At 41.4% G+C, this 16,108-nt stretch overlaps 1 protein-coding gene across 3 annotated transcripts in view; it reads left to right on the forward strand.

The window, feature by feature from the left end:
• The window catches only part of LDLRAD4 (low density lipoprotein receptor class A domain containing 4), a 356,202-nt gene that overhangs the window by 91,320 nt on the left and 248,774 nt on the right, over positions 1-16,108 (forward strand). The window contains exons 2-3 of one of the 3 annotated variants that reach the window (XM_083187703.1): positions 7,927-8,031; positions 12,467-12,549. The exons of 1 other annotated variant lie outside the window; for it this stretch is intronic. The gene's annotated coding sequence lies outside the window, so the exon portion shown is untranslated. The remainder of the gene's footprint in view (positions 1-7,926; positions 8,032-12,466; positions 12,550-16,108) is intronic. One more of the 3 variants, XM_083187702.1, reaches the window with a different exon arrangement.

The following is a 16,108-nucleotide window of genomic DNA, read 5'->3' on the forward strand; positions in this document are numbered from 1 at the left end:
AACATTAAATGTATTTATTGGCAAAAGTAAGTGAACCTCCAAGGATTATAAATGTGGTTATGGGGTCAGACGTGCCAGTTAATATGACAGCAGTCAAGTGCGAGTTTTGAGGGCCCTGTCATATTTAAAAAAAAAAACATAATGGGAGATGTATCAATCCCTGCAGGGAAATAAAGTGGAGAAGTTGCCCATGAAAATCGGATAGCTTTCAACAGTCCCGTATCTAACGGTCTTTGAAATGCCTTTGAAATCACTGTTTTGACTAACTTCTACCCCTTTATTACCTCTCTTCAAAGCGTGAAACATTGTCCCTACAAACTGGGATCTTTAATACCCAAGTCTGGACTTCACCACTTTTATTATTATTATTATTATTATTATAATTATAAAAATATTTGGGGTGGGGCTTTGGGGTCTCCAGCAAAAGCATTGTTAATGTTTCTCAGGCTGTAAAACGTTTCAAAACTGTTCCTGAAGAACGTGAAGCGTGCTGTTTATGCAAGGCAGCTCCTCGACATCAATGACCTGAATTTGTCCAAGCCAATGAGTGTGATAATCTACCTTCATAAACATCTACTTCATCAAGATGACAAGAATGAAGAATATTATGGTCCACCCTTCCAATCCAAAATCATGAATATTCCCTTAATCGTAAAGTACTCTGTAACCTAGGCTGAAGTTGCTACTTCAGGTGCCCAATAGTGGTTTATGCACAAGGCATATAAGCAGCGCTGAAAAAAATATATATACTGAGTGGCAAGTGGGTAAAACAAATTGTACTTTACTAGAATGACCACATGGAAAATTACATGTATATTACATATAAATCACATACAATGAATAAATAAAAAAATATTAATTACAATTTAATGGAAGGTAAAAGCAGTGATAATCTTGTAGTACGCTACAAATGGACAGTTGGATGTGGATAGGGGCCAAGTGGGATGTGCAGTCCCCAAGGTAAGTGCACTTTACCAGTTTGGATGTAATGGAAGAGGCTCTTTGGTGTGATCCTGGAGATGTCCTCACTAATGATACGGAGCAGAGGATGCCGCTGGAGGTGGTTCTTTGTAGGCTTCCGCTTGTTTTAGGACCAAGAAATTTCTCACAAAGGTGGTTGGTTTTGTAATACCACTGGAGGGGTCCAAGATGCGGTGTCTGCCGGAACCAAAGGCGATATATTGCTGGAGCCAATTATTTATCCACAATGGGCCGGATATCCACAAGTTTGGGGTCCAAGGCGTATAGAGGCAACTAACGCATTTCACTGCGTCCTGCAGCTTTATACTTCAGGTGCCCCACTTCTTTCCAGTTACTCAAACCTTTTAGAACCGTTCTGGGTACTTGTTTCCTAGCACGGCCACAATCGCGGGCATCGTGTGCCTTAACTTTAAGGCACACGATGCCCGCGATTTCCCCATAGGCGTCAATGTTAAAATATTTTAACATTGAAGCCTATGCGATGGACCCGATTTGTCCATAGGCTTCAATGTTAAAATATTTTAACATTGAAAATGAGTGCATTTAACATAAGAAAAAATGGGAAATGGCCCAATATGGGCCATTTCTCATTGGGTATGGCCCCGGCATATGTGTGTAAAAAATAGTGGCCCCCCATTGTGACCGCCACCCCCACCATTGACGCAAACCCGAAGCGTGGCGAGCGCAGCGCGTCCTCCGACCTTTTCATTCCCCTACTATCCACGTCGACGTGGAGTTGAGAATATATAGTGTGGCGAGCGTAGCGAGCCACCGAGCCCAAAGGGTGGCGAGCGCAGCGAGCACCTGTCAAGCCCACGAGGGGCGTCCCTTGCGGGCTTGACAGGTATCCGCGGGGCTCGCGCTCGCCATGCTTTGGGCTCGGTGGCTCGATGCGCTCGCCACACTATATATTCTCAACTCCACGCCGACGTGGATAGTAGGGGAATGAAAAGGTTGGAGGAAGCGCACCGCCGCCCCTCGCGGGCTCGCTGCGCTCGCCACGCTTCGGGTTCGCGTCAATCGTGGGGGAGGCGGCCACAATGGGGGGCCATTATTTTTTACACACATGCCGGGGCCATACCCAATGAGAAATGGCCCATATTGGGCCATTTACCTTTTTTTTTCTATGTTAAATGTACTCAGTTTCAATGTTAAAATAATTTAACATTGAAGCCTATGGAGAAATCGGGTCCATCGTGTCGGCACACCATGGACGCGATGGACCCGATTTCTCCATAGGCTTCAATGTTAAATTATTTTAATATTGAAGCCTATGGAGAAATAGGGTACATCGCGTCGGTCGCGTCGTGTGCGTTTTGGTATGCACCCGACGCGACCGACGCAATTTTTTTTCCGACACGACTACCACGATAGAAATCGTGGTGGCCGTGCTAGGAAACGTACCCAGTTCTGTTATATTTTTGTATGCTTTCTGATGTGTCCTTATACATTTAGCCTTTATACGCCATATATATGCAAGAAGTACGTCAAAATTTAGCCGCTCCGAGAGGAATAGCGTACCAAATTTATTCTTTACATTTTGCATATTTTTCACATTGTAGTCATTTGAATTTTCAACTGGAATTTCAGCCATTTGGTATTCAACATTAGAAGCCTCAGTTAACTGGCTGAAGTAGACCCAAAGTGTTCCTTTTGTAATGACCAGGACATGCTCATGCCTGACCAGCAGGGAAAATCCCAGTGCCTGTGAAAAATAAAGATAAATAGATAATTACATGATTTGATTTATTAGCAGTTTCTTATATAGCGCAGCACTTTACAATTCAACATGCTGGTAAAACAAAACTGGGTAATAAACAGTAATAGAAGTAGGAAGGCCCTGCTCGCAAGCTTACCATATAGAGGGAAATAGGCATTGATACATAAGGATTGATGCTATCTATTGTATAGTTGTTCGCCGGATTGCAAGGGTTCTAGGTGGGCTTCTTGATATCACATCCCCGCAATGATGAACTAGGGTCAGAAGGAAGAAAAAGTGAAGAAAGGAGAAGATATGTGGAGGATATGTGTGGATTGTATGGTGGGGTGGGGTGGGGGGGAATAATTGGACATTAATGGTGTGTACACACTTGTACAATCTGCATGAGATCCAGATGAGATTTTGACTATATAGTCAAAATCTCATCTGGATCTCATGCAGATTGTATGGGTTTTAACCCTTGCGATCCCGATGCTCGCTCCCGTATCGCAGCCAGAAAGTCTTGGCTGCATAGACTATATAGTGCAGATCTGCACTATATAGTCTAAATTGTATACATAGTCTAAATTGTAATATAGTCTAATGGTGTGTACACACTTGTAGAATCAGGACAATATTACAATTTAGACTATCTGCATACAATATATACAATTTAGACTATCTGCATACAATTTAGACTATATAGTGCAGATCTGCACTATATAGTCTATGCAGCCAAGACTTTCTGGCTGCGATATGGGAGCGCATCGGCATCGCAAGGGATAAAACCTGTGCGCTCTGCATGAGATCCAGATGAGATTTTGACTATATAGACAAAATCTCATGCACATTGTACAAGTGTGTAAACACCTTAAAGCTTATGAAAGTTAAGTGAGCGGTTCTGGAATGTGATAGGCTAGCCTGAAGAGGTGAGTTTTCAGAGACCGCTTGAGGTTTTGGAGACTAGGGAAGATTCTTTATTGCATATGGTTGGGCATTTCACAGAGAGAAGTAGATTGAGAAGAGGTTGAGTTGGGAGATATTTTGAAATAAGCGAAGAGATGTACATTGGTGTAGTTTGGTTAATGTACTGTAATTGCAAAACTTGTGACCAGTAGCTGTACATGAATGAGGGTGAGAAATATATGATGTATAATAATGGATTGCACAAATTTAAGATTACTACCTTTTTGGATAATTTAAATGGAGGGTTCTCTTGTATTTCTAGCATTGAGCTAAGGCATACACTGCCCTCTGCTGGTAGATATCAAAGTGAAATCATTATGTTGATGTTGCAAGACTACAGTATGCGTCAGATGTAGAAAATACATTTTGAAGCGTATTAGAACAATAACAATAATTATTTATAAATAAGTATTTAATATTCTTATTCATTTAAGGTGTGATTAACATGTGACATGTCAGGAAATGTATTTCCAGCTGGAGTTCTCCAGTCATGTAATGATCTAGGATTTAATCTAGGACTGTAAATACTGGGTAGCCATGGCTTTAACATTGTTGTTATACAGTATATATACGGTACAATATATACCACCTAAGTGACCTGTATGGCATTGGAAGTGGTGGTGACATAGTTCAAATATGTGAAGACACTTGTCACACCTATTAAATAAATAGGAATGTCCTTTTAATGTATTCGATAATATACTTTGGGGTTGTTGTTTTTTTTTTTTTTTTGGGGGGGGGGGGGGTTGGAGTGTTAATCCGGGGGTTTGATTTTAGAGGAACAGACCATTTTTGTTATAAACTGAATGAAAGATTTATATGTAGTTAATAGGCCAGGTTTACAAGTTTTAATAAGTGTACATGTATTATTAATGTATACTGCATCCAGACACATGGCTCTCAGCTATAATTATATTTCACAAGCTTCTGCATGCTGCAGTGTTGCCATTAATACCTTCAACATAAGAAGCCAAGTGACTCATAAGCGTTGGATTATTCTGTGTCCCTTATTGCTGTATAATTCAGGGCTGTAGAAATTGCATTAGCATAAAACCAAGCTTCATGTTAGCAGTAGTAGTAACATGAACAGAAAAATACTGCCATCATTAGGTTATCCTCTAAAATAAAAAATATTGTTTCATTTAATTCATGGCATTAAATCATGCATTTTAACATGCGTCGTGTGCCTTATTTAGGAATATGTGTTTGACGTGCTAACATAGTAATAAGATTGTATATGGCAAAAGGCCCATACACAGGGCGATTCCAGGGCTATTTCTAAGCAATCGGACTAGATTGCTTAGAAATTAAGTACGGATCGCTCCTTGTGTATTAACAGCTGCACATCGATATCGCCCTACTAGATCTTGAATGCATGCAGTCAAAATCTAGTCAGATTGCCAGTGTTCTCACCAGGGAACACTGGTCTGCACGATCGCTCAGCTTACATCACTGGTGCATTGCATGCGTGCCAGCAATGCATGCAAAGCGTGGGGCTCCCGTCACCCAGTGTGTACAGGGTTTAAGAGTTGTCTATATGGGCAGTATTATTCAATGCGGTCCGAGGGGGTTAAACAGCGGGCATCGCAGAAAATCCCCCCCCAAGCTGGCTGCCCTCTCCCGGAAAGGGCAGCCAGAAAGTCGTTAAGCATGCATTGAATACACCCCTATGTGTTAAGCTTGTAAAGGAGAACGTACTGTATGCATTTTAAATATAGAAGCAGTGCAGTCTTTTATGTGTTTTACTTATGCCTTTTTTTTTTCTTCACTTGTACAGGTTGAGTATCCCTTAATTCAGATATCTGTTATCCAAATTATTCTGGAAACTATAGGCTCTGGGATTTCCATTTTTTTTCTTTCCTAAAAGCACCATAAGGGGACATCTGTAACTGTCACTACTGGGGACATGATATGTAACTGACACAAAATATGTGCAAGAAAATAATTGCTTAACATTCACACTAAGGCATTAATTCAGATCTGATCGCAGTACAAATTTGTTTGTAAAATGGGCAAAACCATGTGCACTGCAGGTGGGGCAGATGTAACATGTGCAGGGAGAGTTAGATTTGTGTGAGTTATTTTGCTTCTGTGCAGGGGAAATATTGTCTGCATTATTTTTACACTGCAATTTAGAGTTCCGTTTCAATATACCCCGGCCAAATCATAATAAGCTTTAACTGAACTGATGGAATAAGTGCCCTGTACCATGTGACAGACTAATAACACTCCATGGAGGCCACAGACCATATTTTATTTGTAATCGTGACTAAGCTTTCTGTGATCAGCTGTATTTAAAGCCCCCCATCCACTAGGCCAGTGGTCACCAACCCGTCGCTCGCGAGCTACCGGTAGCTCGCCTGAGCGAAACAGGTGGCTCGACCACTACTCCCTGCCTGACCCGCCCACCTGCTGTTGGTGCCGACTTGCGCCGCTATACCCACCACCGACTTGCGCCGCTATAGCCAACGCTGCCTTGCCCCGCTACAGCCACCACTGCCTTGCTCTGCTACAGCCGCCGCCTTCCCCTGCCGTAGTCCTTGTTCCGGGGACCAGAGGAGACAGGCGCTAGAAGTCATATTTAACCTCTAGCATCTGACAAGGAGCTCCGTGCTAAGCGCTCCCGGCTTTTAATTAGAAGCCTTACTGTGGGACATTTTGCGCATAATCTTGTGTCAGGGGCATTACTGTGTGGCATAATGCATTTTTGGGGACTGTCCTGCATCCCACCTGGGACCGCCAGTGCCCTGTGGTGAATAGACAGTGTGCACATGCGCACAGCGTCTATTCAGAGAGCTGGGGGCATGGCCAGCAGCTCTCAGAGCGCTGTAGCTTGTGTAGCTTGAAGTACTAATGAGAAATTGCAGTTGATGATGACTTTTCTGTTTCTGATCGGTCCTCTGGCTCATAACCTCCTTCTGCAGCCATCTTTAGTGAACCGACTGTTAACCACTGCAGGTCGTAAAAGAGGTTTAAGTATCTATTCTGTGGGGTTTGTCAATTTATTGTAACAGACTATGTGAACTGTAATGCTGTGTACACACGGTGAGATTTGACATTAAATTTTGACTATATAGTCAAAATTGCATGCAGATCGTACAGGTTTTTTACCTTGCGATCCCGATGCGCGCTCCCGTAACAGCACAAATCGAAACCCAGAGAGACAGGGCAGCAATAACTAGATAGTGGAAATCTAATGCAGATAGCATGAATTATGAGTTAGCAAAGATTGCATAGCAGGTCGAATAGCAAAGGAATCTCGCCATGTGTACACACCATTATGGTGTGTACACACGGCGAGATTCCCTTGCTATTCGACTTAAGATTCAACTGCTATACAATCTTTGCTAACTCTGTACTATTTACATACAATTCATTCTATCTACATTCGATTTGCACTATATAGTCATTGCTGCCCTGTCTGTCTGAGTTTTGATTTGTGCTGTTCACGGGAGCGCGCATCGGGATCGCACGGTAAAAAGCTTGTGCGATCAGCATACAATCTGCTTGCGATCTGCATGCGATTTTGACTATATAGTCAAAATCTCATGCTGGATTGTACCGTGTGTACACAGCATTAATCTAAAAATTGTTACTGTACTTTTAATGAATCAAAAATACATCTACGGTAAATGTCAAAGCTGCATCTTCAGTAACCTAGAAAATTAAAAATTTCCTTAAGGTGCCCACAGACGCATCAATTATCGAATGCGTTTTGTACTTTTTAAGCACAAATTGCATCTTATGTACAATTATTGGATGGTGTTTATGTTCCCTGGAGCCCGATATTGTATGTCTAAAAAAGTACGTGCTGCACGTACTTTTTAGACTACATCTGAAATTTAACATTACAAACATGGGTTCATCACATGCATCCAAGTGCACATCTCATAGCAAGCTGGAAGAAAAATTGTATAGAACCATTGTACAGTCAAAAACGCATAGCACAGTACAATTGTAGCGTCTGTGGGCACCTTAAGATGTGGTTCTCATTTTACATTGGCTTCAGCAATTTACAATGAAAGGAAGGGTAGGATTTTTTACTCTACTGCATGGGTCATATATTATGTTTTTGTAATCAGATGTTTTGTTTGTATGAAGTATAATGGATATAATTTGATGGTCCCCCATTCATCAAATACATTTATCTGACTTAATGCATATATTAGAATGATTGAAACAATTAAATGAAGTGTGTTTGTTGATTTCCCTCATATGCTACTTAGATATCATCTCCTGTATGTAATGTTTCTTTATACTATATCAATTTCTTATTGTAGGCCAGTTCTGTTGGACGCCTGAGACCTCATGAGTGTTTTCTGGATCTCTATTGTGATGCTTTGCAGACGTTTGGTGATCAGCAGAGAGAGTTCAAAGTTATACATGTAAGTGGTCACGCAAACTGTGCTGTTTTCTATGTCACAATATTAGTCATATGTAGTGGTTTTACTTCAATGGCCATCTGTAGTTAAGGTACATTTACAGCTTCAGTTTTCATCTAGACCCATGTATGAATTATGCCAAGTAAATGCTCCCATGATGAGTGGTTAAGTCAGTGGTCACTTGCTGCTTTCATAGTTTGAAATAAAGTTCCATTGGGAATAATTCAAATAAATATTTTATACACATGTATTATTAATTATGTATTTCCCAAACCATCTCAGCAGTTAAGCTGACATTCCGGTTTCTGGTGGTTTAATAATTGATTAATGACTTGGTGCAGATTATACAAGTGTTGATATTTCTGTAATTATTTTGTAGAAAATGTTTATAAATTAACACACACTTGTGGTTTCATTTGGATGATGACAAAGAAGACTAAGTTGCCTTTTAGAGGGGATGCATTCAACATCCCGTTGGTGGGGATACTGGTGTTCAGATTATTGGCCCGGCATCCCAACTGCTGCCAGAAGTCCAGTTTCAGCTCACCACCTCAATAGGCTATGGGGTATATTCAATGATTTTTGCGAGTTGTAGCGATGGGGAAACGGTGTGTGCGGCTGCTAAAACAGCAAGGCTCGTGGCTAAATGCAGCGGGCTCCCTGCATTAGCCACGAGCCTCACTTTTTGGGGGAATCTTAGCTGTCCTCTGACACAATATTGTGTCTAAGTAGACAGTCAATAGGTTGACAATGATAAAATCTTGACACATGAAAGGGTCAACATGAGGCTTTCATGTGTTTTTGTTTTGTTTTTCAATGGTGGCAATGTTGACAACCAGCATGTTGACCCCCAATTAATGTAGCGGGTTGCCCTTGCATGGCTTGCTTTGCTTTGTCATTTTTTGGGCTGGGTGTTTAGCTCTCCTTGCACTGCACTTGACACACTTTAGTCTTACTATTTTGAGTCTATGTTATGATTAAGCATGAAAAGTAAAAACTAAAATTGAATAAATTGTGAAAAACTTATGTCAACCTTTTTTTTGCAAATTAAATTTTTATTTGATTTTAAACACAAGTACATAAACATTCTTTGGTTTCACTGTCATGCAGTCAAAATATCTGCGTACCAAATTGTACCAGTATAATTTGAAAATAATTTGTTAAATGAAAGAACGGAGGAGAGAAGAGAGAGAGAAAAAGGAGGGGAAAGGGGGTGGGGGGACGCTCCTGATCGCTCCAGGTGGGAATAGTGCATATACCACATACATATCGGCCACAGGAAGAAAATAAACAAATAAATAAGAGGGAAGGAGGACTATCAAGGCACAGGGAGAGGGAGGATTCACTTGGATTGGGACGCCATGACATCTTTATAAATCTTGGAGTCCCGGAAGACTAGCCAGCAGGTCCAAGTATCCCTGAACTGGGTCTGTCTATCGTCCACTGAGGACAGGATATCTTCCATATCCATATAGAAGTCCACTTTCTTAAACATGTCAACCTTTTTCCTGTCAATCTCTTGCCAATATCGACCTTTTGACTGTCTACCTAGACATTGGGGAGTATTCAATTCGTTTTTTCTCCATGTGCAGCAAATCCTGTTTAGGATTCGCTGCACAGTCGCAGGGTTCGGCTTTGGCTGCCAGCTCTCCCTGTCACCCTATTCAAAGCCGCAGGGGCTCGCTGCCCCTGGGGGTGGATCCTGCCCCCCCCAGGAGAGCTGACAGGGGACAGGGGACAGGGGTAGGAAGCCGCTTCACTGGTCCCGCTTGTAATAAGCCTGGACCAGTGTGAAGTGAATATATGAATATTTAATGAAAAATGAAATATATATTAAATATATATTGATGTGTTTCAATCACATGAATAAAAATAGCATGCCCCGTCACAGAATTATTTTTATTTTGACACCCAAAAAAACCCCATTTATTTTAAAAGATCACTTTCCAGTTCACCTAAAAAAAGATGTTGAATGCAAAACAGTGAATCATGGCAAAAATCAGGGAGAAAGCAGTTCTCCATAGCATTCAATACACTCTTAATGAATCCCAGTGAAAACCCCATTGAAATACACCAGCGAATTGCAGCGAGCATGAAACTGAGAACTGGCCGGCATTCACTGTTCGCTTTCGGCGAACAGTGAACATTGAATAGGGTGAATCAGATTTTCAGTGAAAAAGATTCACTGCAAGGAATGAAAACAGCCCGATTCGCCTAAAAAAAAAACAGTGAATCGGGAGCATTGAATACTGCCCATTGTCTGAGCGTTCTTCGGATCTTCGGTGCTAAAGCCTGGATATTACTAAAACCTGCAATGTTTTAGTGTGCAGAGTTTGGGAATACCGTACCTTGAAGAATCTTCATATATATTATTTTAGACTCAAGAAAGATTTAGCTGTGAAAATTATATTTTAGGTGTTTCTGCATGTAGTGTATGCAGAAACCATTTTTGGCATAAGCTGCTGAAATTAATGTATTCTATGGGTTATGACATAACTATCGGATACCAGACTTCATTGTGAAGTAGTGCGTATTTGATTGGGGAGAACAAAATATATTGCCTCAAACGGTTCTATTCCTAGGATGAACCACTGTGGTACAATTTCTAATAATTGATTATTGTAAATTATTACAGGTTAATTTTAATATATTGCACATTGCCTTTGTGCTTCTATGGCTTAGAAGGTGAGGCTTTTACTTCTTGTATATTTTATTTTACTTCTTGTATATTTAAAGGGGAGGTTTTTACTTCTTGTATATTTTATGCATACCAGTTATCTGCCGATATACCATTGTGCTTCTGTTAACTATTGGTCTATGACAAATTTGTGACGGTTCTAAAATGATAATACCTTGCAGTAGATATATTATCGATGGGACAGATTAATGTTCTTAATATACCCATGGTATGCAATAAGAATAATATGAGCTATTAAGTGATACACAGCCGTTAAATAAATATGAATCATGTTACCGTGTATGCTTTTCCTTACCCTTGATAGTTCCAGTTTATGCATATTGACTTGTGAGAAATCTGAAGACCCATGTATTTTAAAGATAAGATAATTTCTATACTAACCCACTTTGCAGCATTTAAACCACCTGCAGACTAACTCTACCCCACAGCCTAACCTGTACAAGGTGTGCACTCATTTAAATATACTCACCTCTCAGTCGGTCTACGTTGGCAGTGCAGCTGTAAAAATCTCAGGGGAAAATGTCCACCGTAGCCTTTTTCCCAGTGATTCATGCAGCTGCTATGTTCACATGGACATGTGCAGTAGACTCTGGAACAATGACAGAGTCTACTGCACTGCTAGAGAGGAACAGGCCCCCCATCGGAGCCTGCACACGGGACACCTTTCTATCTGAATGCACCCCTGACATAGCGCCTGATGTGTCCAGAGTAAAAGAGGTGCGATATTTTGGGCGCCAGGTCAGCATGGCAACCATAGTCTGCTTCCTGGCGACCAGATTCTTTTGCCGGTTGGAGGAAGCAGAATCTGGTCATGGGCAGATCAGCGGCAGCATGGGCAAAAGTGCGACCTCCCCTTCCCCCTCTTGACAGACCAATGGCAGCATGGGCAGCGGTGCCATGCCTGGCTGTTTTTAGACTCCGATAAGGTCCACGACTATTTTGAAATATCGTGCTGGCTCTCAAGCCAATCGAAGCTCGCAGTCAGAAACTAGGACAGTTGCCAGACCGCGAGCTCCAATTGTTGCGTGAGATTTCAAATTAGCCGCAGACCTGCTCTGAGGCTGAAAACAGCCGGGCAGCCCACTGCTCTCTGCCCGGCTGTCGATGCTTTCAATTCTGCCCGGCTCTTGCAACTGTCCTAGTTACCGCAGGCAGCAGCATTTCACTCCCCCATGGCAATGAGCATTTCACTCCCCCCCCCCCCCCCCCAACCCCTGTGAACAGGAGCATTTCATTCTCTACCCTCCCCCCATGGCAATGAACATTCGTAATGGATAATTATGGTGTGGCACAATGTGTAAAGGGCATTATGCTGTGTGGCACAATGTGCAATGACGCAGTTTGTCTAAGGGGCTCTAGCTAGCGCAGTGTAATGTGAATTGGTACTATTATGTGGCCACAACCTCAATTTTTGTCTGGCACGCACTGTCCCTATTTGCGATCTAAATAAAAATGCACAGTTAGTTTGTTTGGCTCCTACACTTTCATCCTGGCTCCTAGATTAAAAAAAAAAAAGTGAAGCCCTGATATGCTGTATATTATAAATTACAATACTATTGGAAATGACCATGTAACTATCTTTTCAGTGTCTCAGTTGGTTATGTCATTATCTGACATCTATCTTCTGAAACAATTATGAGATATTACTTTGACCATGCTATGCCATCTAGTGCTGACAATCTGTTCAGATGTGGTAGAGCTGCAGGACATGAAAATGATTGCCGCCTATTATGTTCACAGTGACTCCCACAATCTGCCGACTGTAATGTAACTTTTACCTGAATGTCTAACACTGAATGAATCATCCCAAAGCTTGATCACAGGTAAGATGAGCAATTAGTCTATGAGCAGATCATTCACCATGGTGTCTGCATTTCATATAATTCATAGCTGCACACACAACCCACTTGTGAGAGGTTTTCCCCTCTCATTATTGCTAAATACCAATTTAAATGCCTTTTGATGGATGTCACACGGCACTTTGCAGCTTTTTAATGGCAAGATTGTGAGAGGCCTTGCATACAACTGTTTCAGTCTATTGAGACAAATTGCTTTAAAACGAAAGCAATGAAGTTTGATCTTCAGATATGTGGCTAATATGTCAGATTGTGCAAGTTTCTTTTTACATGGTAGCCTCACTGTTGACCCCAAAAATGGGGCTCATGGCTGCTTTATGTGTGAGCACTGCTAACATTAATTTTGTGTTGTGAATAACCTTTTAAATGCAGTTTGTTGTGTAGAGTTTTAGCCAACCAAATTACAAATTGTTACATTGGAGGAACTTGGCTCTACATAGGATGCAGTCTCACATTTCTCAGTTCCACTTACTAAGCCACTAAAGCAATGTAAATTGGAGTAAAGTAAATCACTCTAATGAATCCCTAATTATAACATTGGGACATACATTTTAGTGTCCGAGTTCACAGAGGAAACTGGATGCCAGACAAACTCTGAATTTGTATTCATTGCCTTGGGTCAAGGCATGGGTTTGCCTTGTAAATGATTGCTGATTTAAAAACGTCCGAGTTCGGCCAGCATCCAGCACCTTCATGAACGCTCACACTATTGCATTTACCCCCCCCCCCCCCCATGGTAATGGTGCTGCTGTGAACACTGTATGGCCACATGAGCAAGGGGTTTCCGCCAATGGGATGACAGTGCCTAGGTTGACCCCAGAAGGTGTCTAGGAGTACGTTTTTGTCTTGTAGCACATGGACCTCCAATTAGTGCACTGTGTTACCTGACGTCACGTGGCTCCCTTTGCTCGACAGGCATTGGGGCTTGACCATTCTCATTTGTAATTCACGTGGATGGTAAACTATGAGAAAGTAAAAAATATAAATCATATATGGTGCTATGGTTTTGAAGCAGGGGGCTATCCAATTAGCCATGGGGAAATATTTTTAACAGGCTATCCAATTAGATCCCTCATAGAGAAAAAAAAATGACACAAAACACAGAGGTTCATTAAAGGCTGTTTTTTTTTTTTATGGCTGCAGCTTCCTTTTTTGTGTGAAAATGGGGCTGCTTTAAGGTATTTTTTTTCCACCAGCCTTATGCTGGCCACACATCAGACCAACTTTCTTTCAACCATTCAACTAGTTGGTTGGACTGAAAATCCGTTACTGTATGAGGGCAAATGCCAATAAGCAATTTGTTCACAAACTCAGGAGATTGGACAAAAACATTTGGTGCAATTGTTTAAATCAAATAGTTCTAACTATTGTACATTGTCTAAGTGACAGTTGTTGTCCATTTTCCGATTTTGGAAACAAATGACTAAATTACAAATTACATTTGCTCCTATCCAGTACCAGGTTTTTATTCCATCCAAGCAACTAGTTGGATGGTTGGAGGAAAGTTGGTCTGATGTGTGGCCAGCATTAGGCAGGTGAAACAAAATCCCCAATAAACCGTGGCTCTTGCCTGCTTATACGGGTTCATTGGATAGCCCCTGGGGATACAATAACCCACAGGTAATTTGATACCCCCCTTAGTGGTAATCATTTACTGTGGCGTTTTATTTTAGATTTCAATTTTTTTTTTTTTATTCTAAAAGTCTTATATGTTCCCATGCACCATTTTCTACAAAAGATGGCAGAGAGACTTTTCCTTCACACCTTTTACCATCCTGGAACTTACATATATAACTAGTAAACCCGCTTGAAGGAAAAGTTTGGGACGCTAGTCTGCTACCTTCTGTATGTGTGAGAAAGATGTAGTTTCACTCTCTGCCAGCAGTGTTTCGGAGACTCACAGACAATAGACATACAGTATATAGAGATGATTTATTTTTCTAGAAATTACAGTTTGAGCTTTCACACAACATTACAAAAAAAAAAAGATACACCATGAAGTTTGCTTTTTTGTTTCCTCAAACAGGAGTGTGTCAGAAATCAATGCAGGATTTACTTAAACAAAATCTTTTTAAATAAGTGGTAAGAATAGAGGTGCAGAATCCTCAAAAGCAGCTATTGCAGTATGTATAAAATTATGCTCTCTAGAAGTGATTAAGCGAATTGCAATTGTCAGAAAGATATTAGGTCACATTCCGCTAGAGGGTTACCTCACAGTCTACCTCACAGAGGGCCTTATTCTAGTTCACTCTTTCTGACAAATTCCTTCTTAGATGGACAGAACCATGTGCACTGCAGGGGGGCAGATGTAAAATTTGCAGAGAAAATTAGATTTGGGTGAGTTATTTTGTTTCTGTGCAGAGTAAATACTAGCTACTTTATTTTTACACTGCAATATTGATCACACTTTGAAGTAAAACCCCACCCAAATCTTATTCTCTCTGCACAAGTTACATCTGCCCCACCTGCAGTGCACATGGTTTTGTCCATCTAAGAAGGATTTTGTCAGAGTGAACTAGAATAAGGCCCAGAGAGAGCATCTCTGCTGCCAGTTGAAGAAGAGGGTTGGTATCACTGCACTGTGTATGCCTGTTGATCCGATTTTCCTTGGCAGCAAACTGCCCTCCTTAACTTCAGTGATTATGAATAGGTATGACCGTTTTTGAGGAGAACCAAAAGACACAGGAATGGTTCTGAATGAGAGGCAGATTAACTCAATTGTATACACTGCCATGATAGATTTAGAGAAACCGTAATTATCATGGAGCTTTTCCAATGGTAGTTATGCAAAATAAGGACCCACTCCTGTTTTGTGATTAATGGTGCTATAGACTGGTACCGCTTGACACTCTGTTTGAATCTTTTGCATGTTTCCTGCAGGACCTGCTGCAGTGCCAAAAAGAATATACGCACCATAGCCTGGCACTCCTCATTGCTTTAGTGCCACTTTGATGTCCCAAACTGCCTCTTCCATTCTGTTATCACAACCAAGCAACATTAGCTTCTGGGTCCCTGAGTGGAGGAGATAGGAAGTGTTCTTTGTTAATTACAGTTCAATCCCCCTGGGCAGGTTGGAACCGCATTGTCCGCCTAAATGGAAATAGTGTACAAGCCTACCTATGAAGAGATGATGGGGGTTATTCTGATTCACTCGAAAAGGCACAATCCCTCTCTAATGGACAAAAACCATATGTACTGTAGGTGGGGCTGATGTAACATGTGCAGAGAGAATTAGATTGGGGGGGGGGGGGGTTTGTACATGGTTTTGTCCATTTAAAGTGATTGTGCCTTTCCAAGTGAATCAGAATAACCCCCTATGAGCCTGGTCTGTCCATCTCAGATCTCAGCCTAGGTAAGAGATGCATTGACAGCAACTTTTTGCCTCCCTGTACAGTACAAATAACTGTTTGATTTATATAGATTGCCATACTTTGGGTTCTCTGGGTTTGGTGTGCTATGTATTTGGGGCACTGGGGTGTGGCATGCAGAGGCAATCACAAGGTAGCAGACTCATTTTCGTAGCATT

Source organism: Crinia signifera, chromosome 5 (assembly GCF_055691185.1).
Source record: "Crinia signifera chromosome 5, ASM5569118v1, whole genome shotgun sequence".
Taxonomy (NCBI): Eukaryota; Metazoa; Chordata; class Amphibia; order Anura; family Myobatrachidae; genus Crinia; species Crinia signifera.